Source organism: Lepisma saccharinum, chromosome 3, assembly GCF_977018435.1.
Source record: "Lepisma saccharinum chromosome 3, izLepSacc3.1, whole genome shotgun sequence".
NCBI lineage: Eukaryota > Metazoa > Arthropoda > Insecta > Zygentoma > Lepismatidae > Lepisma > Lepisma saccharinum.
The window spans coordinates 42,287,608-42,314,608 of NC_139231.1; the positions used below are offsets into that span (position 1 = coordinate 42,287,608).

At 33.9% G+C, this 27,001-nt stretch overlaps 1 pseudogene; it reads right to left on the minus strand.

Annotated features, from left to right (window-relative positions):
• Positions 1–24,278: 24,278 nt before the first annotated feature.
• LOC145985521 (ectonucleotide pyrophosphatase/phosphodiesterase family member 5 pseudogene) lies at positions 24,279–25,550 on the minus strand (annotated as a pseudogene).
• Between the last annotated feature and the right edge of the window lie 1,451 nt (positions 25,551–27,001).

The following is a 27,001-nucleotide window of genomic DNA, read 5'->3' on the forward strand; positions in this document are numbered from 1 at the left end:
CCAGCAACATTTTCTACTAAGGGTCGTAACTGAGGAACACTTAGTCGGGGGTTTTCTTGCACTCTTTTTAAAATAAAGCGTTCATCACGTTTATTCAACAGTCTTTTTTTTTTTTTTTTTTTTCTCTCAGCACATTCTGTGTTGAACCTTCCTCTCTAAATTGGTTTACTATGTATTGAACTGTGGAGTGTGATTTATTGACTGTTTGTCCAATTTTTCTTAACGAATAACCTCTAAGGGCCAAATTTATAATAACATCCTTCAGATCGGAACTAAATTCCTTCACCTTGCCCATTTCGAACACGCTGATAGATAGACGATAGGCCTACAACAATGCCTACGCCAGCATTCCGCTTGACGGGAAGTGCGCCTGCATGTTCAAACTTGTTACGAAGTTGCAAACTGAACGAAATCGCCCGAATAGCGGTGGCGCTGTATGCGAGGAAGATTGAAACTCTTGCCTGTACGAATAACAATGTTGCATGAAACAGCGTGTTTTTCTCTTTTCACACAAATTATATGCTCTGTTTATACACTTTGAACATACATTTTTATTGACATTTGTTGCTGAAACCTTCATTAACATTAATTTCCAGGTACATATGAAAATGATCATATTTACTAGTAGATATGACATTTTTTCCTCGGAAATTCTATGTGTACGAATAACAATGTTACATACTGTATTACTATTTTGTGGTTTAAGAGACCATTACTTACTTTTCAGTCATCTAATGATTCTTGTATAATTTTTATTAATCAATTAATAAAAGATTTGTGAGTTGTAGCTTCAATAATAATTGGTATAAATCTATGATTAGATCCACAAATTTCTGAACATTGTCCAAAAAATAGACCAATTCGACTAATGTTTACTCCTGCTTGGTTAAGTCGTCCTGGAGTGGCATCTATTTTAATTCCTATAGATGGTATGGCTCATGAATGTAATACATCTGCAGATGTAGTTAGTACTCGAATATCTATGTTAATTGGTAGTACTGTTCGATTATCCACATCTAATAATCGAAATGACTCTATTGTTATTTCATTTGTTGGGGTTATATATGAGTCAAATTCTGCTTTTATAAAATCGGAGTATTCATAACTTCAGTATCATTAATGTCCAATAGTTTTAAGGGTTAGTGAAGGTTGATTAATTTCATCTAATAAATATAATAAACGTAGGGAGGGTAGTGCAATAAAAACTAGGGTAATTGCTGGTATAATTGTTCATATTGTTTCTAACACCTGTCCTAAAAGTATTCGGTTTGTTAATTTATTATTAAATAATGATGCTATTAGGTATCCTACTAATACTGTAATTATAATTAAAATTAATATTGTGTGGTCATGGAAGAACATTATTTGTTCTATTAGTGGGGAGGATCTATCTTGTAGTCCTATTTCATTTCAGGTTGCCACTTTTAAGTAAGGGCATAACCCTTATATTTGAAGCTTAAATTCAATGCACTTCTCTGCCACCTTAAAAATTAGTTGTTAATAAGTAGTATTGGAAGTTCTGAATATGTATGTTCTGAAGGAGGTGATATTTGATATCATTCAATTGATGACGCTTGTTGTAGATTAAATAATGTTGGTCGAGCACTTGTTATACCTTCTCAGGTAATAAAAATTATAATAATTACTGCTGTAAATGATAAGATTGATCCTAATCTTGAAACAATATTTCATATTGTATATGCATCTGGATAGTCTGAATATCGTCGTGGTATTCCTCTTAGCCCCAGAAAATGTTGTGGAAAGAATGTTAAGTTGACTCCAATAAATATTGAGATAAATTGAATTTTTAATCAATCTGGATTTATTATTACTCCTGTAAATAGTGGAAATCAATGTACTAGTCCTGCTATAATAGCAAATACTGCTCCTATAGATAATACATAATGAAAATGTGCTACAACATAGTATGTATCATGTAGTACAATGTCTAGTGATGAATTTGCTAGTACTACCCCTGTTAATCCCCCTATTGTAAATAAGAAAATAAATTCTAATGCTCATAATATTGATGGAGAGTAATTAATTTGTGTTCCGTGGAGTGTAGCAATTCATCTGAATACCTTAATTCCTGTTGGTACGGCAATGATTATTGTAGCTGCAGTAAAATATGCTCGTGTATCAACATCTATTCCTACAGTAAATATATGATGTGCCCATACAATAAATCCTAGAAATCCAATTGCTATTATTGCATAAATTATTCCAAGGACTCCAAATGTTTCTTTTTTACCTCTTTCTTGAATTACAATATGTGAAATTATTCCAAATCCTGGTAGAATTAGAATATATACTTCTGGGTGTCCAAAGAATCAGAATAGGTGTTGATATAAGATAGGGTCCCCACCACCGGATGGGTCAAAAAATGAGGTATTTAGATTTCGATATGTTAATAGTATGGTAATTGCCCCTGCTAGAACTGGTAGTGATAATAATAGGAGAACTGCAGTGATTACTACTGATCATACAAATAATGGTACTCGTTCTATGGATATTCCTATGGTTCGTATATTAATTACCGTTGTAATGAAATTTACTGCCCCTAGAATAGAGGAAACCCCTGGTAAATGTAATGAAAAAATTGATAAATCTACAGAGGCTCCAGCATGTGCAATTCCTGCAGATAGGGGAGGGTATACGGTTCAACCAGTTCCTGCACCACTTTCTACAATTCTTCCTGATAATAGTAGAGTTAATTATGGGGGTAGTAATCAAAATCTTATGTTATTTAATCGTGGGAAGGCCATGTCTGGGGCTCCAATTATTAGAGGTACTAATCAATTCCCAAATCCTCCAATTATAATAGGTATTACTATGAAAAAAATTATAATAAATGCGTGTGCGGTTACAATTACATTGTAAATTTTATCATCTCCAATCAAACTTCCTGGTTGACCTAATTCTATACGGATTAAGATACTTAATGATGTTCCAACTATTCCTGATCAGACCCCAAAAATTAAATATATTGTACCAATATCTTTATGGTTAGTAGAAAATAATCATCGTTGCAAGAATGAGATGACTGAAGTTATAGGTGATAAACTGTAAATTTATTTATGAGTTTTAAACTCTCTCATTAATTTTGGCTTTATAGTTAAGAATAATAATTTTGAACTGCAATTTCAGGGTGATACGTTGTATGTATTAAGGCCTAAAAGAATACCCCTTATTTATGACTTTGAAGGTCATTAGTTTAAAATTAACTTAAGACCTTATAAAAATCTTATAGAGATATATAAATTGGTTGAATTAGAGGTAACCCACAAACTGAGAGAAAAATTGTAACTACCGATAATACTTGTTCTTTTAAATTTAATGGCTTGTTGTTAATAATATTTCATATATTAGTTTTATAATTTATTAAAATTGATGTAAGTGAGGTTCGTAAGTAATAGTATAGGGTTAATAATGATATACTAATTAGAATTATGATTATAATTAATTGCCTAAGGTTGGTTGTTTGAATAATAACTATTCATTTTGGTAAAAACCCTAGTAGTGGTGGTAGGCCACCAAGAGATAATATTGATATAAATAAGGACATTTTTTTAATGGGGGGAAGTTTTAATATGAACAGTTGATGGATGTAGTATGTCTTGTTTATTGAAAATAGTATAATGGCAGAGGTGGTTATAAGAATATATAGTAGTAAATATGTTAATCAGGTGTTATCTTCTGATGTTATTCTTAGAATAATTCATGATATGTGGTTAATTGATGAAAAGGCTATAATTTTTCGTAATGAGGTTTGATTTAACCCCCAATTGCTCCAATAATTGCTGATGTTCTAATTGTTAAAATTAGAATTATGTTTAAACTGTCGATTAGATAACTAAGTAATGTTGATGGAGCAATTTTTTGAATAGTTGTTATTACTAGACAGTTAATCCATGTTATTCCTTCTATAACTTCTGGTATTCAAATATGAAATGGAGCAGCTCCTATTTTTATTAATAAGGCTATGGTTAGAAGCTGGGTCTGTATATTGAAATTTACTGAATTAATTATAACTAATGCTGTAGCCAAAATTATTGATGATGCTAATGCTTGAATTAGGAAGTACTTAAGTGATGCTTCTGTATTTCGTTGATTATTTGGTGTAGAAATTAATGGAATAAAAGATATTAAATTAATTTCTAGGCCTATTCAGGCTCCATATCATGAGGTGGAAGAAATAGAAAGGAGGGTTCCTATTGTGAGGGTCAATAGGAATATTATTTTTCTGGGGGGTTGTGAGCATTAAAAAGGGAAGGATTAATTATAAACCTTCATATGTGGGGTATGAGCCCTCTAGCTTAATTAGCTTACCTTTTTATTATATTTTCGTGTATGATGCACTATGGGGTTTGATACCATTGGAGAAAGTTTAATTCTTTCAATTATAAAAAATGAATTTTTTATTTGTAATAAAATAAAAAGAACATGTTAAATTTCATGTATACTTTACCCTATCATGGTAATCCTTTTTCAGACATCATATTTATAAAAAAATTATAATAGTGGGTTAATAATATTATTTATTGGACTTTTATTTTTATGGTTAATAAATAGGACCTATTTATTAAATAATGTAAAATACTTCAGAATTGCTTTTAATTTTATTTAATTTCTTTTAAGTGTTTGTAGTCTAACTTAAAGTAATTGACTTACTTAATATGCCATTTTAACACTTATTGAGTTTAGAGAAAAAAGAAGTTAATATATCTATATAGAACACAATTTTGAGGGAAAAAAAATTGTGTTCTATATAGTACGGGAAAGTGAGTAAAAATTAAAAAGGGAAATTTTCGTGAAATAATTTCTAATTATAATTTAATTTAATTTAATACATATTATATGATAATAAAGAACCTCTCTTTATATTTTAAGGTTAAAGTTTTATTCTAGCTTAAATCTCCTTAGTTAAATTTTACGTATGTATTTGTTAAAGACAGGTAGAATTTCCTCCAATTTTTTATGGGTTGAGACGATATATCTGAATTTAGTTTGCAGTGTGTGGGTTTGTTTAATTTTAATGTAAATTAGATTACAGGATTTTAAATTTTAATATTTATTTTGTCCGGCTAAATTCGTGCCAGCTGCCGCGGTTAGACGTGGGGACATAAGTGGAGAGTTGTTGGCTTAATTGTAGTAATAATTGATCTTTGGTTGTTTATATTTTATTTATTAGGTGAAATTTTTAATATAATTTATTCTTTATTTTTATTAATTCTATAAAGGTGGTGTATTAAACTAGGATTAGATACCCTATTATTATCATTGTAAATTTGGTCTGAGTAGTATTAGTTATGATCTTGAAACTCAAAGAATTTGGCGGTGCTTTATTCTATTTAGAGGAACCTGTCCTGTAATCGATATTCCACGTTTTATTTGGCCTATTATTGTAAATATCATTTTGTATACCGCCGTAATTTGAATATTTAAATATATATATTCTTTTTTTCTATTGAAATATATTTCAGGTCAAGGTGCAGCTTATTAGTAGGGGGAGATGGGTTACATTGTGTTGATTTGGATAATATGTTGAAAATATATTTGAAATTGGATTTAATTGTAATTTTGTTTTAGAATAACATTTTGGTTTATTAGCTCTAGGGTATGCACACATCGCCCGTCGCTCTCATTTATATAGGTGAGATAAGTCGTAACATAGTAGGTGTACCGGAAGGTGTGCCTGGTTTGATTAGTATCAAAATATTTCTGTTAGTTAGAATATTCATTTACATTGAGTAGTTAGTCGTGCGATTCGACATATTTTGATAGAAATTTTATTACTATTTAAATTTTGTTTATAGATTGATTATATATGAAAAGTAATTTTATTGGGGTTGGTTATATATTTAGTATATATAAATTAGTTTGTTATAGGTTATTAGTACAGTGTTGGGATTTATTAAATATATGAAATATTAATTTTTATTATAGGAGATGTTAATAATCGTACCTTTTGTATCAGGGAGGATTAAATTTTAATTGAATATTCTGTTTTCTCGAAAGGTGAGGAGCTAGTGGGTTAATTTTAAGGTAAAAGTGTTATATTTTTCTGTTAAAATTGCTATTTGTAATAAAATGTTATTCGACTTATCTTATATCTAGTTATTGGGGAATTATATTTAATGTAGTTTTACATTTTAATATTTTTTATATTAATATATATTATAATATTAGTAGTGTAAAATACCCTATTATAAACCCGAGAAATGATGAGCCCCCTCAGGCAGATTTGGCTACACTTAAAACTAGCTCAAGATGTGCATATGAGCTTATTGCTCAAGTGTGGTACTCTGTCTAACCCAAGATTTTTGTAAAAATGCCCTCGGGAATTTCCCGTGAAATGATGAGCCCCCTGAGATTGATTTGCCTACACTTACAAAAGCTACATCTGTGAGATTGTTGTCCATAAGCTTGTTAAAAATATGCTCTTCTTGATATTGCTATGGCTACACTTAAAACTAAGCCAAACATGCTCATATGAACCACCCACACACACCCACACCCACCCACACCCACACATATTTACTTCCGGTCCACTTCCGGTTCACTTCCGGTCCACTTCCGGTTCACCCACTTCCGGTCCACTTCCAGTCCACTTCTATTGCATCATGTTGTGCAACAAATTATTATCCAATATTATGCAATAAATTATTAGGCATGTGTTGTTTTCTGATTGGTTGGTTATGACATAATGTGATGATGTGGTATATTCTGATTGGCTTATTGTTTCAGATGTTTTCAATGCGGTCCGTGCTTAGGCTATATAAAGAGATTTTGCATTACATATCAGCTAGTAATGTGAGAGTGGCTGAGGAGTAAGGGTATGTTGTTGCAGTGCTCCTCATATTTTTTAAAAAACACAAAAATATAGCAGATTTGTATAAATTGAATTATAGGTTTGTTTGATTTAATATACAGAATTTTTTATATATTGAACAAAGGGTTTATATCTGTCCCAGTTTGTTATACATGACACATGGTATTAGGTCATTGCCTTTCTAGGACATGCCTGTGTAGACATGTATTTGTGGTGGCTTAGTGCTTCTGTACTTATTCTACCTTTGAGCATGTAGGCTATTAGCTTTACAACCTGTCATAGGTTTATTAAGTATAGAGTTTTGATTTGAACCCCAAGAAATTTTATATAATAAACCAACAACAAAAATACCAAAGCCAAACATATTTACACACTAAGTATATACACTAAATATACAAAGCACACTGCTGAACCCAACTGATATTTTTTATTAAGCATAGAATTTTGATTTGAATCCCAAGAAATATATATAATAAACCAACAACAAAAATGCCAAATCAAAAATATTGTAATCAATTCAATAAGAATATAACCAGCCCCAATTGGGCTAGGCACCAAAAGAATTGTGATCCAGAAAAATGCAAACACCCACAAAAATATGCCCAAAATGCCATAGAAAATATAGCATGGAATATTTCACATATAAACATATGGGTACTTGTTCTGCACAGTCATCAACATTGCCCCCACAACCATCTACATCTGGTCTGAAAAGGTAGCTTGAAACACCTGTTGATGCTAGAGCAGCAAAGCAGCCACGCTATGCACCACCTATCCATAGCAGTTTTAATGGCCAACTTAGGGATCACTATTTTGAATCAGAACCAAGATGTGACATTAAGAATTTTTTGAACAATATAAATCCTGATGTGCAGGCAATTCTAAATGCACAAAATGGCTCTTATAAGCTGTCCCTCAAATTGTTTACACAATATAAGAAACCAAATGGCACAAAATTTACACAGCCCCACATAACAGAAACTGTAGCTGTATATTCAAATGCAAATTTAGACAAAATAATAAGCAGTTTGATAGAGCAATTGAATATTAAACACTCTGAATTTGCTGCAAAAGAATCGGGATGGAGCCTATGCGGAACTCCACACAAGCTCTATGTTAATATTTCTGAATTCAGCCCATTACAAGGATCTACATATCTGCCATTACCTGCCAATATTAAAAACAAGAAAGCCGTGGTTAACATAGAAAATAATGATGAGAAATGTTTTCTGTGGTGTATTTTAGCTGCTTTGTATCCAGTTTTAAGGCATCCTGAGAGAATAACTTATTATAAACAATATGAACACAATTTTGATGATGCTATGGAGGGCTTAGAATATCCAATGTCTGTTCAGAATATTGATAAATTTGAAAAAAAGGCCAGGGATATCAATGGTAAACAATTATCTATTAATGTTTTTATTTGTTCTACTGGCCGTGGCAATTGCTTGATAGCACCTCTCAGAATCAGTACACTTGATGATGATTCTGCTGTTCTGATTGATCTGCTCTTAATTGAAGGGGATGACACACACCATTACACTCTGATACACAGTCTTGAAGCTTGAGTCAGAAAACAACTAGACAAATCCAATACAATATTCAAGTTGTGCAGAAGATGTTTGACTGTATTTGATGGTCAAAAAATAATAAATGGGGTTCGGGAAAAAAATGCAGAAATTGCTAAAAACAAGTTAATTGAACATTTAAAATACTGTGGCAACCATAAACCTGTTCATATGGTTATGCCTAAGCCAAATGAAAATGCCAAATTCAAAAAATTTGAAGCCTTGTTGGAACACCCAGCATATATAGTCTGTGATTTTGAATCAAACCTCAAACCCCTTGCATTCTGCAGTCCAGATCCTGATGAATCTTCAATTACATCATACCAGTTACATGAGCCTTCTAGTTTTTATTATGTTGTTGTACAGGATGGTGTTGTTAGTGAAGAATATTTATACATGGGACCAGATGCCATCAAAGAATTTGCACATAGAATAGAAAATGAATGCCATGACATAGCATCTAATGTCTTATTAAAATCAAAACCCATGATGCCTTTAACAGAGGATCAGATTGAAGATTTCAACAATGCAGAAAAATGCCCGGTATGTGATTCTGAATTTTCAGATACAAATATCAAGGTGCATCACCATTCTCATACAGATGGTAAATTCAAAATGGCCCTGTGTAATAGCTGTAATATTAAGATCCAGAGACCAAAATTTATCCCAATATTTTGCCATGGTGCATCTAATTATGATTTTCATCATCTGATCAGGTACGAGGGGTTTGACAAGCAGAATTTAAATATTTTAGCAGAAAATGATGAGAAATATATTGCTATTAGCAAGATAATTAAAGTTAATGGTGTTCCCATTCACTTAAGATTTCTTGATTCCTACAGAATTCTGTCAGCTAGCCTTGCCACTCTGGCCAGTCAATTATCTGATGATCAATTCAAAATCACATGTGCTATGTTTCCAAATCAGGACCTGAAATTAATTAGGCGGAAGGGTGTATACCCATATGACTATGTTACAGAATTTTCTAAATTTGATGAGTGTTCTCTGCCACCACAACAAGCATTCTACAGTAAACTCAGGGCATCTGGAATCACTGATGATGATTATCACCATGCCCAGTTGATGTGGAACAATTTAAAATGCCAGACATTTGGTGATTATCATAAGGCATATTTAAAACTTGATGTGACTCTCTTAGCTGATATACTTCAGGCATTTAGAAAATCATCGATGGAAAATTATAAGCTGGATCCAATGTATTTTTACAGTGCTCCAGGCCTAGCATGGTCTGCAATGTTTTTGAACACTAAAATGCAATTGGATCTGATCCAAGATCAAGATATGTATCTGTTTATGGAACAATGTATAAGAGGAGGCATGGTGCAATGTTCTCAGAGATATGCCAGAGCAAATAACAAATATATTCCTGATTATGATCCAGCACTGCCATCAAATTATATACTGTATGTAGATGCCAACAGCCTGTATGGTTATGCGATGATGGATAAACTGCCATATGCAGGGCTTGAGTGGGTTGAAGATTTCAACATTGAGGATCTTCAGGATTTTGATGACAGTGACTATGGCCTGTTCTTAGAGGTTGATCTGACAATTCCTGATGATTTACACAACACATTTTCTGATCTGCCCCCAATTCCTGAGGTTAAGTGTTCACCTGGCTCTAAACAGAAGAAGCTAATGATGACTCTAGAGCCAAAACAGGATTATGTCATATATTACAAAAACCTCCAGTTCCTAATGAATCATGGTGTTTAAGTGACCAAAGTTGGCAAAGTCTTAAGGTTCAGGCACTCAAGATGGTTGAAGCCATATATTGATACAAACACAGAGCTTCGAACATCTGCAGTAAGCAAATTTGATAAGACCTTGTTTAAATTGATGGTAAATTCAGTGTATGGCAAAACCATAGAAAATGTCAGAAAACATACTGATGTTAAATTAATTACTGACCCCAGCCTGAGCAAAAAATTGATAGCAAAGCCTAATTTCAATTATAGAAGAATTTATGATGACAATATGGCATTTTTCAACATGAAAAAAACAAAGATTAAGTTTGATAAGCCTATTTATGTAGGGGCTGTGATATTGGAATTGGCCAAATTACACATGCTAAAGCTCTATTATGATGTGCTCAAGCCTATTTATGGTGATTGTGTAAAACTGATGTACATGGACACAGATAGCTTTATTCTTGATATTCAGACAGAAGATGTCTATCAAGATATGTCACAGCCTGCATTGCTTGAATATTTTGATACCAGTGAACATACAAAGATTCAACCCCACAACAAAAAGGTGCCTGGCAAGTTAAAAGATGAGACACTTGGTGATGTTATTGTGGCATTTGCTGGGTTAAGGGCCAAGATGTACAGTTTTGAAACATGTAGTGGTGTTGTTGCCAAAAAGGCCAAGGGCATTGGCAGAGTAATTGTGGACAAAGAGCTTGAATTTGAAGATTACAAAAATTGTCTCAAAACCCAGAGTTTAATAAGAACATCAGAATGCAGAATTCAGAGTGTGGATCACTTGTTGACTACAAATGTTGTAAGAAAAGTGGCTCTGGACCCACATGATGATAAGAGATGCATTTTATCATGTGGCATACATACTCTACCATGGGGTCATTGTGATTTGAAAACTGGGAATCAATGCCCAATTACAGAGCATGATTTGAAATAAATAAACATGCCTATGAACTTATTTGGGTTCAAAAAACAGGCTATTATGGACCTGCCAACACCAGCACCCTCTTCTGATATACAATCTATGATATCTAAACTAAGTGCTTTGTTAATTATTCATCTGAACAGCATACTTACAGATGTTGATGATAAAACAGGTAAAACATTATACATATTTAACAATAATTTAAATCACTACCAGTTACCTGTAGGTGGTCAATTACAATTTATTACAACTCCCGAGGGTAATGTCAAGGTTTCAGTAGGGAGAAATATTTATAGAATTAAGCACTCAAACATGATTTCTGGCACTGTATATACTGTTTCTGCTGGTGACTGCTTATATATTGAGGTCCCGGGATCCTATGACAAGCTTATACCTTTTTTTTTTATAGAATTAAGAATTAGATATTTTATAATAAATAACCACTAAAACAAAAATGCCTAATGATATATTTGGCCATACAAGGCATGAAGATCACAGTGATGAGATTCTGATGCTTGATGTCAGAGTCAAAAAATTAAGAAGTGATTTACAAGCTTTACAAACCACACTCAATGCCAGTCTTCAACTAGAAATTACAAATTTACAATCACAATGCATGGACCCTCTTCTTAAAATTGATTTAGAACTCAAATTGCTGCTTCAAAAATATACTGACTTGGCCACATTAGATAATTTTCAAAATTTAGAGGAGGCTGTAGCAGCTCTTCAAGCCAAATTTAAGACTCAGGCTACCAACTCTGAGCAATTGAAACAACAATTGGAAGAGCAAATAAATAATGTCCAGGCACAGCTCCAAACAATTGTCAAAAGCATAAAATCACAAGAAGATTTTGATCTAGTGATTTCCACTCTAAAGGAACAGATTCAGTCACTGGAGATACCTAATCTGGACCCTCTGAACAATGCCATAGCCGAGGTTAAAGAAAAAATTGAGACACTTGAAAATTTTATGAACAACTTGCCATCTTCTGATGCTTTGAGTGCTATAACTCATAGTGTTGCCAACATCAAGCTGCAACTTGAAACATATGAAGATTTTGGAAAAATTCAGAGTACCATAAGCCATCTTGAGGGTACAATAGCAGCAGTGCAAGGTGATCTGACAAATGTACAAGAAACTCTAGAATCTCGCCTGCCTGGTATTGTAGATACCCTTGTCAGTGTCCAGCAACAGATCACAAAACTTGAAAACCTCAACACTGAATCTGAGCTATCTCATTTTCATCACTTGATCGATGATATCCAAACAAAACTTGAAATTTTACAACAATCAACACCCACTCAGGCAGACATAACCCTGCTCCAAGATGCTATGCAAAGTGTGGCTGATGCTTCTGAATTAAATAATGTAAAATTGGCACTTGAATCTTTGCAGAATACTGCTACATCACAGGAACTTAAAAATATTAAGAAAGCTGTGAATCGCATATTGAAATCAGAAGATATCAAGAATATCCAGACAGAGATCAAACAACTTACTCAGACAGTGGCCACTCTACCAACTAATCAACATATTAATGAACTGCATGCTCTGTTTGAGGATATCAGAAGACAAGTCCATGATCTTACTGCTCAAAATTCAAAATTGGCAGTTGTTGAAAATCTACAGCAAATTGTAGCTAATATCAAGGAACAGCTAGGGGCCATGGAATCCAACCAAGCAAATGCTCTGTCTGTTTTTGCCACCCAGCTTCAAGAGATTGTACAACAATACAAGAAACTTGCTGTGGATATAAAAATTAAACCAGGGCACGATGAGATTGTTAGGACTATCAATGAGCACCTTGAATCTGTAACAAGTAGATTGCTTACAGCAGAAAAAGAAATAACTGGCCTAATCGAGAATCCTAAACATACAGTAATTCTTGAATTGTACAGTATCCCCAACAAAGAATATGATTCACCATTTACACCAGGTGGCAAAATATATATGCTGTCCCCTGCACAATTTTATTACCAGTTTTTTGTTGGGGGCACACTGAGACCAATCAAGATCAAATATTGGCTACAACCACAGGCACACCACTACCCTACCTTATCAATAACTAATACTGACAACAAACCAAAGGTCACCAGTGTAGAGTTAGAGGATTTTACAGACCCCAATACATTAGAAACATCTTATGCTGAAGATGATGGTTCTCTGGAATTTAATATACAAATAGGAGACAAACTGTATTTAGAAAATCCTGTAGTATCAGCTGCTGAACACCCTATAGTTGCAATATTCTTGTTTACATACTATGTCTAGACAAATTATTGTTGATGAATTACACAGACAAGCCAGACATAATTATAAGAGACTGCCAGTGGTTACAAAAGGCATAGATGATTTATGGCAGTGTGACTTGGTTGAGATGGCAAGTGGACAGCTGAGAAACTTAGACAAGATCAACAAGGGCTACAAGTATCTACTCACTGTCATAGATACATTTTCAAAATTTGCCTGGGCTGTGCCACTCAAATCCAAGACTGGAAAATGTGTTACAGAAGCCTTCAGGACAATCATCAATCAGAGTGGAAGATCACCGCGCTATCTACAAACAGATAATGGCAAAGAATTCTATAATTTGGTGTTCCAACAATTTATTAAAAGCCAGTCAATACAACATTACTCGAGTTACAGTGATCTCAAGGCCTCTATTGTAGAAAGATTCAACAAAACCCTAAAAAATCATATGTATAAACAATTTACCCTCCAAGGTAATTATAAATGGCTTACAATCCTACCAGAACTTTTAGATAGATATAACAACTCGGTCCATTCCACAATCAACATGAAGCCCTCTGAGGTAACTTCATCTGATGAGCAAAAATTGATCAGTACTGTTTATTATCCTAGATACCAGCCAACAACAAAAAAAGCTAAATACAAGGTTGGTGATCAAGTAAGAATCAGCAAATATAAGCACTTATTCAAAAGAGGCTTTACCAGAAACTGGAGCACTGAATTATTTACAGTGGTTCAAGTTAAACCTGGGACCCGATACACATATATAATAAAAGACCACCGAGGAGAAATTCTCAAAGGCAGGTTTTATGAAGAAGAACTCAGCAAAACTAAGCAGCCTGACACATATCTGATAGAAAAAATTATCCGCAGAAAAGGCAACAAGATACTGGTCAAATGGCTAGGACTTCCAGAACACAGCTGGATCGAGGCAGACAAAGTGATACTATGAACACCTGGGATGTTATAAAGAGACTGCCAGAGCCTGAACAGCAGATTAAGAGAAATGGAAAGCTGCTGCCTGATAATATTAGATGTCTTATTGTTGGGCCATCGGATTGTGGTAAAACTACACTAATGATTGATAATTTTTTATTGGCATCCAACTGGTTAGACTGGAAAAACAGGCACTTGTATGTCTTCTCTAAGAGCTTGGAACAATTAAAATATCAGCAGCTGATGAAGGTATATGATGGACTGGATATAGCCACTTTTGAACCAGATGTTAAGCCACTCCATGAATGTCTCGATAATTCTGTTGTTGTGTTTGATGACATTATACTGGATAATCAAAACAAGGTTAGAAATTTTTTTACGCCGGGCAGACACAAAAACATAGATTGCTTCTACCTGGCACAGACTTTTTCTAAAATATCGAAGCAGCTGATAAGAGACAACAGCAATTTTATATGTGTGTTTCATCAAGATCATACCAACCTCAAACACATACATGATGAATATGTAGGTGGGGACCTGAGCTACAATGATTTTTCCAAGTTTTGCAGTAGGTGCTGGAACCAGGACAGCTATGGGTTTGTCACAATTGATATGACAAGGAAACCCAATAGTGGCAAATACAGAAATAAAATCAACAATTTTCTAGACATTGAAACATATATAAATAACCATGAAAAGGCCAATCATTGATGATCTTAAATTAAGAGATTATCTTGTAAAAAGATTTAAGGGATGGAAATCAGAGAACCGAGGAATCTATGAACAGCACAAGCAAACAGAACAGCCTATTATTGATGCTATTAGTGAATTAGGTAAAAATATCAAAACTGTTACAGAGCAAAATCAAAATTTGATCACAGAGCTTGTACCTGTAGCTGCTAGGAACATATTAGATTATCCAATCACCCCACTTTCTAGTATTCATACACCTAGTCCTGTTCCTCCTCGAAGAATTGAAGCTACTCAGGATCCTATTGAATTGGGTCTTCTTGCTCAAAAATATTTAAGCACACCTAAAGACAACAAAGATGAGGTTTTTGGCTTATATGCCGACACAGAGCGTGATGGTAGCATCATACATAGAATTGGCAATTTTAGAGTAACATTTATGGGAGATGATCTAATTGTATATTCAGAATCTCATCTTGGAGAAAGAGGTGCTTTTGTTAAGTACCCTGGCACACCTGGATTGTGGGAACTGATGACTAGGAAGAGACCTGGCAACTATACAGATCAAGATTATGAGCATTACAAAGAAATATTAATAAAATCAGATGCTCTATACCAGAACAATGATCCCACACAAAAAAGAGTCAAGTCTAGCAGTGGAGCAAAATACAACAACTTAATCAAGCCCATATGGTCACAGATCAAGACAGGTAGTGGGATCAAACAATACAACACCCTGCCTAAAGAATTTGTGTGGGTTGATGATGTCAGGAAACTTGTAGATAGGTTGCTGGTGATAGCTGGGGAGGAAAATGCTGGCAACCACAATTTTTACAATGAAAAGGTTGGAATTATGGACATGATAAGCACCAAATTGTCTAATTTTATAGTGAATGACACTAAGGGCATTGGATATCTTATAAAAATTATCAATACTCTACCACCTAAATTTTGGAATATCTCTGAGGGTCGGGGGCTGGTTAATGACATCATAAACAAGCTGCCATTTGAACTACACATACCAGGCTATCAGTATTGTGGTCCCGGTACAAAATTGGACCATAGATTAAACAGAGGTGACCCTGGTGTTAATCCCCTATATGCTGCTTGTAGAGACCATGACATAGCATACAACACACATTCTGATCTTGATAGGCGACATGTTGCAGACAAAAAATTAGAAGAGGCTGCATTTGGTAGATTTGTAAGCAAAGATGCTTCTTTAAGTGAGAGAATAGCAGCATTGGGGACCACCATAGCTATGAACACCAAACAAAAACTGGGGTGGGGGTTGTGATAAATTAAATAAATTTAAGCCACTTAATTAAGCTATGTAAACCCAGAATATGTATATAATAAACCTAGGATGAAGGCCAAGGGTGTTATGTATCAGATACCTTATGCAGGTCTTAAATCTCTTAAAACTATTGACAGTCTTCTAACCAAAAAGCAGCGCAAGAAAAAAAGCTCTTGTCTTGCCAAGGGCCATGGTATGAAATTATTACTTAGTACCCCTCAATTAAAACAATTACAGCATTCCAGGAAAAAATCACATGTGGGTGGCTTTATATTTAGTATCCCGGCCATCTTAGCAGCTTTGGGAGCTGTGGGGAGCTTGGCTGGGGGATCAGCTGCTATAGCAAAAACAGTAATAGATGCCAAAAAGAATAAGGCAGAATTAGATGAATTGAAGCGCCATAATCTGGCCATAGAGAAACAAGGCAAAGGTGTTAAGAGAGCCATGAATAAGTTTAAAAAAACACAAGAGCCGCTTACAAACCAAGATATTGAAGCTTTAATCAAGCCACTGGGCATCAAAAATTTTAGAGGTGTGTACATGTCTGATTCTTTACCAGAACAACCACTCAACAAAGAGTGTGGCATAGTTAATTTGGATAAGAACAAAAATCAGGGCACTCACTGGATCTGTTATCTTAAATATTTAAAAGATGAGGCATTTGTGTTTGATTCATTTGGAGGTGTTCCACCTGAAAATTTAGTAAAATATCTAAAATCAACTAATCTAATTACAATAATGCCCGTGTTCAAAACTTCAAAGATGTTAATTGTGGACATCTGTGTTTATCTGTTCTTAGATATCTGTCTCAAATAAATAAACCATCAATTGAAGATTTTCAAAAAGCCTTGTGGTATCTGAAACATCATGGGAGTATTCCATCTCACCAGCCTAAATTCAATATTGAAACTTAGATTACATGATGATATAGTGTATCCCAAAACAATAGCTCTCAGAGCATTTTATGGCATGTACTTGATCCCCAATATTACACACCACAACAACAAGATTGCAGTTGGTGATCAAAAAATTGTTATCACTCCAGGGCAATATAATCTATCTACTCTAAATGCTCAGTTACCCAGAGGTATAGTGTTAACTCAAAATTCTGTCACTCACAGAGTAGAGATTGTGTCTGCTACAGAAACAGTGGATCTGGGTACTATAGGAGAGCTGTTAGGCTTTGAGAACAACACAAAACTTGAACCAGCCATCAAACACACTGCTATTAATATACCTAAATTCTTAGCCATAGAGACTCTAAATATTCACTGTAATGTGGCCGAGGGTATGATCACCAAATCAGATGGCATAGGCACTCACAAACAAACTGGCATCATTGCAACATTCAAACCTAACTCTGAATTTATGGAGCCCATCATCTACACTCCATCACCAACATTATATTTTCCTGTGTGCCATAATAGAATAGATTACATTGAGTTGATGGTCACTAATTAAAAAGAAGAATTAGTTGATTTTGCTGGAGCCACAACAACTGCTATCATAGAAATTAATATTTAAATAAAAATACATACAAAAAAAAATGGAAAATATTGAGAGTTATGAGCTACAATCATTCCCCCCAAACCGGAGGACCTTTGCAAATTTAAATCAACCCAACACAGAGATTGAGGTTGAGCTTGATGTAGGAGATGGCTTTATACACCCCCACAGAGCAGATCTATACATCAAATTTGATGTTGTAAAGCTCGATGGTACAGATTATCCGGCTAACTCAAACATAAGATTGGTAGACAATTTTGTGCCACATCTGTTCTCTGAAATTGAGATCAGAAAACATGGTGTTGTTATAAACAGAGTAGATTACCCTGGTATTACTTCTACAGCTTTGGCCACACTAAAATTATCCAAGACCGAGGCCTCATACTACAAAATAGGTGAATTTGAGGCTGGTGATAAAATAATATCAAAGAGCCACACTGTGCTGTTTCCTATGCGCCTGTTACCTAGATTCTTCTCAGATTACAAAGATATTATGTGGAAGGGTGGTTTAAGAATTACATTTAGAAGGGCTGCCAATGATAATAATGCTTTGATGAGGTACAGTACATTAAACTCTACAGGGGAAGCTCTGCCTAATACCCTACCTGATGAGGGCAAGTGCCTTATTCAGACTATGGAGCTAAGAATTCCAGTAGTTGAATATGAAGCCAGTTATGCTCTTAAATACAAAGCAGATATCCTAAAAAATCCACAGGTGCCTTTACAATTTTATACATATCAATGTGTGCAGAAGCCTGCCACTGGTAGCTATTATGAATTTGATGCTACAAACTCATTCTCCAGTATACAATATGACGTGCCAGATTTTGTGGTGGTACTGTTTCAAACTGGAAGACACAATAATCAGGAAAAAAATTCAAGTAAATTTGATAACTGCAACATCAAAAACATATATCTTAAAAATGGCAGAAATGAGGTGTTTCCTAGAGAAAATTATAATTTAAACATGTCCAAGGATGATTTCCTCAAATTATATGAAGCATTTACAGCATACAAAAGGGTCACTACTGGCAATACTGACATGTATTACACACCAGATGAATTCAAAGCACAGAGACCCATGTTTGTCATCAACACCTCAAAAAGAAAACAAGTTGTGGTTAATGACAGGACAAACATTAAAATTATCTGTGAATTCCATGATACACTCCCTGATGACACTATATGTAGTGTTATTCTTATAGGTGAAAAATCATATGTTTATGATGTAAGAAATGAGAGAGTCACAGAGCAATTCTAGAAGGCCTCTGCACAATGCATTGTCTTAGTACTAGATATGCAAGTTGGGCCTGGTGCCCAATTAAAATATTCGGGTTAACATATTAATACTCTGAACTGACTGTCAAGTATTTAAGCACACTTGACAGAGTATTACACTAGAGGCAATAAGCTCATATGAGCATGTTTGGCTTAGTTTTAAGTGTAGCCATAGCAATATCAAGAAGAGCATATTTTTAACAAGCTTATGGACAACAATCTCACAGATGTAGCTTTTGTAAGTGTAGGCAAATCAATCTGAGGGGGCTCATCATTTCACGGGATATTCCCGAGGGCATTTTTACAAAAATCTTGGGTTAGACAGAGTACCACACTTGAGCAATAAGCTCATATGCACATCTTGAGCTAGTTTTAAGTGTAGCCAAATCTGCCTGAGGGGGGCTCATCATTTCTCGGGTTTATAATAGGGTATTTTACACTACTAATATTAATGTTTAGTTATGACCAGGGGGATGTGCTTCTGGCCAATATGTTGGTTATAACTTTATAATAAACTATTATATTTGTTGGTTTGGAGATTGCTAATTTTTGTAATTTTGTTATAATTTATTTGGAATTTTATTAAAAATTTAGTTTGGTTTTACTTGTTTACCTAATTATATGTTTTAATTAGTTTTATTTGGAAATTATGATTCTATTAGTATATTTATTTAATTAATTAGAGGAATTAGGCAAAATTTATTCTCGCCTGTTTATCAAAAAACACCTTTTCATGATTTTATATGAAGTATAACCTGCTCAATGACGCTTGTTTAATGGCCGCGGTATTTTGACCGTGCGAAGGTAGCATAATCATTAGTCTTTTAATTGGGGGCTAGAATGAATGGTTGGACGAGGAATAAACTGTCTTTGATTAGTTAGTGTATAATTTTACTTTAAAGTGAAAAGGCTTTATTTTTTTAGGGGACGATAAGACCCTATAGATCTTTATATTTTAATAATGTTTTGATTAGTAATATAATTATATATATTATTAAATAATATTTTGTTGGGGTGATGGGAAGATAATAATTAACTCTTTTTTATTTGATGTTCAATAATTTTTGTTATTTGGATCCATTTTTAGTGATTTAAAGAATAAGTTACCTTAAGGATAACAGAGTAATCTTTCTTGAGAGATCATATCGACAGGAGGGGTTGCGACCTCGATGTTGGATTAAGATATCGTTTGGGTGTAGCATTTCAAATTTGATGGTCTGTTCGACCTTTAATTTCTTACATGATCTGAGTTCAAACCGGCGTGAGCCAGGTTGGTTTCTATCTCTTAATATTTAAAGTGTTCCAGTACGAAAGGACCAAATACTTATATTATATATAATAATATTGATTAATAATAATTACTATTGTGGCAGAGAAGTGCATTGAATTTAGAATTCAAAAATAAAGATAAATTTCTTTTTATAGTAGATGATATTAGATTTATTTATTGGAGTTATTTCTTTTATTATTTTAGTTGTGTGTGTTTTAATTAGAGTTGCTTTTTTTACTATATTTGAGCGTAGGGTTTTAGGCTATATTCAGATTCGTAGGGGGCCTAATCGGGTTGGGATTTGTGGTATTTTTCAGCCTTTTGCTGATGCAGTTAAATTATTTACTAAGGAGCAAACACTACCTACTTTGAGAAATTATTATCCATACTATATATCTCCAGTTTTTAGTTTATTTTTATCTTTGTTTGTTTGGGTTGTTTTTCCATATCACACCTTATTATTTAATTTTTATTTGGGGGTATTTTTCTTTTTATGTTGTATGAGAATAGGAGTGTATAGAGTAATATCTGCCGGGTGATCATCTAATTCTAATTATGCGTTGCTTGGGGGTCTTCGAGCAGTTGCTCAAACTATTTCCTATGAGGTTAGATTGGTATTAATTTTATTGTCTTTTATTTTTTTAATTGGTGGTTATAATTTACTTTTATTTAATATTTTTCAGGATTATTTATGATTTATTTTTATTGCTTTACCATTGGCTTTAGCCTGATTGAGTTCTTGTTTAGCTGAAACTAATCGAACTCCTTTTGATTTTGCTGAGGGGGAGTCTGAACTTGTTTCTGGGTTTAATGTTGAATATAGCGCTGGGGGATTTGCTTTAATTTTTATGTCTGAATATGCTAGTATTTTATTTATAAGTGTTTTATTTAGAATTTTATTGTTGGGGGATACCATTTTTCTTATTTTTTTACTTAAGGGTTATTTTTTTAGGATTTATTTATATTTGGATTCGAGGTACACTACCATGATTTCGTTATGATAAACTTATATATTTAGCTTGAAGGAGTTTTCTTCCGGTTTCTTTAAATTATTTTTTTTTTTTTTGTTGGCTTTAGGGGCTTAATTGTATCAATTTATATTTAGTTGCATAATAATTAGAATGTGAAGACTTCTAGAATATTTATATTCTATTTTATGTTTTCAAGACATACACTAAATGTTTCAGTCAAGAAGTCATTTTTTTAAAATTTTATCTCATAATAGTAGTGTTGCGGGGGATATAATGAAATATATAAAATATATAATTGTTAATACTTGTCCAGTAGTGATGTATGGAGTTTCTACGGGCCGGGCCCCAATTCAAGTTAATAAAATAAAGGTTGCAAATATTAATCAAAATAATATTTGATTTAAAGGGTAAAATTGTAGTCCACAAAAATTTATTTTATGATGTATTGGTATAATGAATAAGATTATAATAGATAATACTAGTGCTACCACTCCCCCGAGTTTATTTGGAATTGATCGTAGAACGGCATATGCAAATAGAAGGTATCATTCTGGTTGAATGTGTACTGGAGTTACTAGTGGGTTTGCTGGGGTAAAATTTTCCGGATCTCCTAGGGTTGTTGGAAATATTAATGAGAGTTGTATTAATCTTAAAATTATAAGTATGAATCCTAGTGTGTCTTTTATGGAGAAGTATGGATGGAACGGGATTTTATCCATGTTGCTATTAATAGATAGTGGATTATTAGATCCGGTTTGATGTAAAAAGAGTAGATGGATTATGGATATTGCTATTAAAATAAATGGTAATAAAAAATGAAAGGCGAAGAATCGGGTTAGTGTAGCACTACCTACTGCGAATCCCCCTCAAATTCATTGAACTAGTATAGTTCCTAAATATGGAATTGCCGAGAGTAAATTAGTAATTACTGTGGCTCCTCAGAATGACATTTGACATCATGGTAGTACATATCCAACAAATGCTGTTGCTATTGTTGTTAATATAATTATAACTCCAATAGATCATGTGTGAAGATATAAATAGGATCCATAATATATTCCTCGTCCAACATGTATATATATACAAATAAAGAATATGGAGGCCCCGTTAGCATGAATAGTTCGTAGTATTCATCCATAGTTTACATCTCGGCAGATGTGTATTACTCTAGAAAAAGCTAAGTCTGTTCTTGAAATATAATGTATTGCTAAAAAAAGACCTGTTAAGATTTGGATTGAAAGACATATTCCTATAAGTGAACCAAAATTTCATCAGTAGGAAATATTTAGTGGGGCTGGCAAGTCTACTAATGCATTATTTGCTAGTTTAAGTAGGGGGTGATAAATTTGTGCTGGTTTTGTCATTTGTAGTTATTTAATTATTTTTAGAGGTCCATATGAGAGTCTAGTAATTTTTACAATTGCAACTAATGTAATAAATAGATATACTACTGTTATAGTAGTTATTATTATAATGGATTCATTATATAATTTTATTCCTGGTAGCGGGGGTGTACTTCTTCAGGTTGTATATGTATCTATATTTTGTAGTGTTGAGGGGGTTAATAATGGATCTATTATTATTAATATAAATAAACATAATAATATTAGGGTTACACCCATAATTATTATTTTTGTTCTTATTTTGAATATTTCATTTGGTGTAAGTCTTGTTGTATAAATAAATAGAACCAGTATTCCCCCTAAAAATACTAGGAATAATACATAGGAAAGTCATGTGGATTTTAGGAATGTTGATATTGTTAGGCATGCGGTAATAGTCTGTATAATTAGTATAATCCCTATAGATAGTGGATGTTTTATTTGTAGTATTATTAGTGCTAATAATAGCATAATAGTAATTAATATTAATTGTATTTTGATATCAAGGAGTAGTTTAATAAAAATATTGGCTTTGGGAGCTATTGATGATATAACCATATCTTCCTTGATGTTTTTAGAATTATTAATTCATTTATGATTTACAAGACCATTGTTTTGATTAAACTATAAAAACTTATGTTAAGAGTATTATTTAATATTAATATTATATATATATATATATAATATTAATTCTTGATCTCCAAGAAACGGTACAAGGCACAAGGCACCATCCTTACTGCTTCCTCCTTCCAGTGTTGCCCTGTGAGGTTCAAGTTTGAAATGCATAAATTACATATTCAATCTTCTCTTTGTATCATTTTTGTGCCGAGCATCTTAGAATAAATGCAAAATTTTGGCAGAGAAGGATGAGTAGAAATGAATGAAAGCTGGAATTAGATATGATGAATTAAAATAAAAGAGATACATTAAAATAACTTGTGCATGCATTCAGACTTTTCCCTTAAAGGTGGAAAGACTTTGGGTATGCCAAAGGAAAAGAATGGCACGGTATTGGTATTACACAAGAAAGGAACACGTGACTAACCCTGTTGGTGGCAATGTCTCAAGTTTGTTAGTGTCTGAAGTGCTTGGATATTGTTGGAAAGTATTAAGTGATGCTGTGATTGAAGCGAGGGATGAACTATGTTACATCATTTGATGCAGTATAGGTGTTGCTGTCTGAACAGATAAGAAATGACCGCTCGTAAACAAACTTTCTCGTCTGTTGAAAGAAAATTAGAGATAAAGTGTGTGGTGGTCGACCAACTCCAAATTTGTCATATCTTCATATGTATACAAATGAACAAAAAAGACCAAATTGAAATATGTGTAATTTTCAAGAAATGGCATAACTGCTGCCATATGGTGCCATCCTGAGCCCAATACCCACAGTGGAATGTTATGTGTACCAGCCATGCTGAGGAGGTTAATGGATTACATTAAAATGCTTCAACATTCCTTACAGTTGAAGTTAAGATTGAAATGTACATCTATTCTTAAGTGACTGATATATTAGTTGTAATCATTATTGTACCAGAAATAATAACTGGATTTAAACTTTGAAGCAAAAGTATTATAAAAATAAACATCTTGGACATGCACACATTGCACTCTATATTCATGATCAAGAGGAAAGTTTCTTCAAGGTCTACTTTTTATTCGTATAAGATATCAACATGTCCTTGACATTCTCAAAGTGTCCATTGGAATGTGAAATAGGAATGCGTAAAATTTCACAGAAAAGTGGGAACAGGTCAACTGAATTAAATGGACATATTATGAAATTTTTCTTTATTAATGGACCCCAGGCAAAAAAGAAAGGATGCATATTTGGTTCATTATTATCATATCCATGAGTTCCATATACTCCTGGAGCAGATCGAGATATAATCGTGCTGTCCTTTGACTTGCCGAGGTTGGAAAAAGCATATCCTTCATTTGCTACCACCATAATAGGGGCCACACGTCCATTGTTCTTAAAGCGCCATCTTTCTGGAATTTCATTTTTGAGATAAACACTGTAGTTATTAGATTTTGAACCTTCCTTAAGATTCCGATATAGCTGGTTTAAAGCATCATCTGTGACCCAAAATTGAAACACAGGTGAAAGACCAGCGATTACGTATTGATCATCACCAATTACTTCTCTAAGATTGATAACAGTCTTGGCAGAAACACTTTCCATACCATGGTCACTTGTGACTATCACGTGCACAGCATTAGTCAAATTGTGCTTTTCCAACTGCCACCACAAATAGCCACAGGCCCAATCAACTTTCTGCACTGCTTGATCAACATGGTATGATTCAGGTCCATACCCATGGCCAGCTTCGTCAGGTTCTTCAAAATACATCATTATTAAATTTGCTGGCCTGTGGGGATCTTGAATCCATTTTAAAGCCAATTGTATTCTTCTCAACCACGGTACTGATTCATCCAAAGGCACAAAATATGTGGGATATATATTCTTATACTTGAATTCCCCACCTGGCCACATCAAAACTCCACTATGCCTGTGAATGTCACTTACTTCATTTAAGATCCATATTGGAATAACATTCTTATTGTAAGTCCAAAATTCTTCATCACAATCACTTAAAAACTTCTTAATATTTGGATCATATGCTTCATTATCTACGACCCCATGCACTTCTGGATAATATCCTGTCGCTATTGAATGGTGATTAGGACAAGTCTTAGTAACAAAAACATTTCTGATGTAAGGGCTATGGGTTCCTATGCTCATGAGAAAGTCTATATTAGGTGTGTCAACTCTCTGATAATAATCATACCTAAAACCATCAAAAGATATAATGATCAGAATTGGGTATTTTGACACACATTCAATTTGAATGAAAACAGTTAAAAGGATAAGTATTAAACAGACCCATGTTTTTACCATGTTATTACTAGTCTCTCATTTTTTTAACAATTGCCACAATTCATCCTAATTGCATTGTTTGTGATAAAATATTTTTCTCTTGCTTATTGGAAGTTTTGTACCAAAAACAGATTAGTTCTTTAAAAAATAAAGTACTTTTTATGAACGTTAAACTAGACTATGTTGTGATTACGATTTGTTTTCAGAAATAAAGAGAAGGTGCAAATAAATATCTAGAATGAGGAAAAAGCAGGATGTGACAATAAATGTAAAAAACACAGATATAAATTAGAAATGCTGATGTTTTTATTATTACAATAGAGGGTGTGTTTTTATCCAGGGGCAACATTAAGGTCATGAGCTAATGACATATCTGTGAGGACCTTCATATCATAGCCAAAGCTAAAAGTGGAAAAAGGGTGGGCCATGCTCCCGTTCCCCCCACAATCTGTTGTTGTGAAGTTGGTAATGGTGCCACAAAAATGAATGGGAAGGCAGAGTGGGGGTAGCAACAGTCATCCTGCACCGGCCTGTTATGGCGTACAGAGCATTAAACTGGTAGTTGATGTGAGGAAGGTCAGTGGATCTGGTTTGCAGTTCTCCCAGCAAGACCAACGTGGACCTGCTGACCAGCAAAAGGTCAACTTGGAGGGTTGGGGTAAGAACAATGTCTATATTCTGTAAAACTATGACGTCTGAAGGGAGGCAGACATCCCTCCAGAAATACTGCAATTTGATACATTCCAGAAGAAAAACAGTCCTCCATTTGGGATTGATGGGGCACATCAGTGATATTAAGAGCATTTATCTATCTAATTTTCCTTCCTTGCTGGGGATATTTGCCCCACCCCTTCTGAAAATCCTGGATATGTGACTGACTACTACTACTCTATTATTTTCAGTGGAGAGTTAATTACTCTATCATGAGAAAAGAAAGAAACAAATAAAATGAAGAAGATAAAAGAAAGAAAGTGAAACAGGAAGATAAGGAAGAGTTAAAAGCCTTAATAGAGTAATAATTGAGGTCCACTCAATAAAGGGGAAAAATGCTCACGTGTGTACTGACATATTCACATACATTTTTATGCAACTAAGAATTTGCATACTGTTTCGTCCAGGGAAAATATACCTTAGTACACAACAATTTTGCCTGAGCTTTAGATCTCTCCCTTCCCTCCGAAGATCACAATTGCACATTCTCATAAATTCGCCTATAATATCAGAAAAACAGGAGTGTTCAAACTCTTTTCTTTGCTATATTTTCTGATAGATCAGTGTATATTATACAGGGTGTCATTTTAATGGCACCCACAGACCACGGAAAAGTATAGAGGACATCAAACCAAACAACTTTTCTTGTTGGTGCATCATTTCGGCGCTAGTCGTTCAAAACAGCCCGTTTTGCCACCTAAATGCTTGACAACACACACAAAATTTGATTGCATTTGTGACGTCATATCCTGTCGTGAAGCGATGCATTCCAGGGTTGT